The sequence below is a fragment of the Neophocaena asiaeorientalis genome, unplaced genomic scaffold (genome assembly GCF_003031525.2).
Source record: "Neophocaena asiaeorientalis asiaeorientalis breed wild unplaced genomic scaffold, Neophocaena_asiaeorientalis_V1.1 scaffold269, whole genome shotgun sequence".
NCBI classification, from domain to species: Eukaryota; Metazoa; Chordata; class Mammalia; order Artiodactyla; family Phocoenidae; genus Neophocaena; species Neophocaena asiaeorientalis.
The window spans coordinates 1-1,079 of NW_020174154.1; the positions used below are offsets into that span (position 1 = coordinate 1).

A 1,079-nucleotide genomic window follows, 5' to 3' on the forward strand; every position below is an offset into this window, starting at 1 on the left:
CAGCACCACCAAACCAGCTTTACAACAAATGTTAAAGGAAGTTCTCTAGGTGAAAAAAGAAAAGGCCACAATGAGAAACAAGAAAATTACAAAATGAAACAGCTCACCAGTAAAGGCAAACATACAGTAAAGGTAGGCAATCATCCACACACAAAGCTAGCAGGGAGGTTAAAGACAAAAGTAATAAAATCATCTATATCCACAATAAGCAGTTAAGGGATACACAAAATAATTACATATAAAATATGATATCAAAAATAGTAATTGTGGGAATTCCCTGGTGGTCTAGTGGTTAGGACTCTGCACTTCTAATGCAGGGGGCACGGGTTCGATCCCTGGTTGGGGAGCTAAGATTCCACAAGCCTTGTGGCCAAAAGAAAAAAGAAAAAGTAATCATGAGGGGAGGAGAATACAAATGCAGGGTCTTTAAAATTTATTTGAAATTAAGAGATAAGCAACTTAAAACAATCACACACACACACACACACACACACACACATATATAGACTGCTATACAAAAACCTCATGGTATCTGCAAACCAAAAATCTGTAATAGATATACACACACAAAAGGAAAAAGGAATCCAAACATAATGCTAAAGACAGCCATCAAATCACAAGAGAAGAGAGCAAAAGAAGAAGAAAAGAAGACCTATAAAAACAAATCCAAAGCAACAAAATGGCAATAAGAACATATATATCAATAATTACCTTAAATATAAGTGGACTAAATTATCCAACCAAAAGACACAGAGTGGCTGAATGGATACAAAAACAAGACCCGTATATATGCTGCAACAAGAGCATCACTTCAGATCTAGAGACACACACAGACTAAAAGTTAGACAATGTAAAAAGGCATTCCATGCAAGTGGAAATCAAAAGGAAGTCAGCATAGCAATAAGTATATCACACAAAATAGACTTTAAAATAAAGGCCGTTACAAAAAGGGACACTACATAATGATCAAGGGATCAATCCAAGAAGATCTAACAATTGTAAATATATATGCACCCAACATAGGAGCACCTAAATATATAAAGCAAATATTTACAAACATAAAAGGAGAAATCGACAGT

General features: G+C 35.0%; 1 non-coding gene across 1 annotated transcript; it reads left to right on the top strand.

Moving 5' to 3' along the window:
• The first annotated feature begins 274 nt into the window (after window positions 1-274).
• On the top strand, window positions 275-347 carry TRNAR-UCU (transfer RNA arginine (anticodon UCU)). The gene has a single exon. It is a non-coding gene; the product is annotated as a tRNA-Arg (tRNA).
• Window positions 348-1,079: the final 732 nt, after the last annotated feature.